This window comes from Pygoscelis adeliae, unplaced genomic scaffold (assembly GCF_000699105.1).
Source record: "Pygoscelis adeliae isolate BGI_AS28 unplaced genomic scaffold, ASM69910v1 Scaffold298, whole genome shotgun sequence".
Taxonomy (NCBI): Eukaryota; Metazoa; Chordata; class Aves; order Sphenisciformes; family Spheniscidae; genus Pygoscelis; species Pygoscelis adeliae.
The window spans coordinates 3,402,967-3,403,220 of NW_008825303.1; positions in this window are offsets into that span (position 1 = coordinate 3,402,967).

Sequence of the window (254 nt, forward strand, 5' to 3'; positions counted from 1 at the left end):
CACACAAGCAAATCAGCACATTGTTCTGGTTTCCCCTCCCTCAAAATGGATCGTGTTCTCTCAGTACAATACTACTGCACAAATAATTCAGGACTTGCCAAAAAGCTACCACCAAGCTCTAATTACAGCAGTCCCATTCTGTATATTCTTAAATCAAACAAAAACTAAATCAGCCTGCTAAAAAACAGCCAGTACTTAAAAATCTCCAATGCAGACTAAGAAATAAATCTCTGCAACAAAATATTAGCCAGATC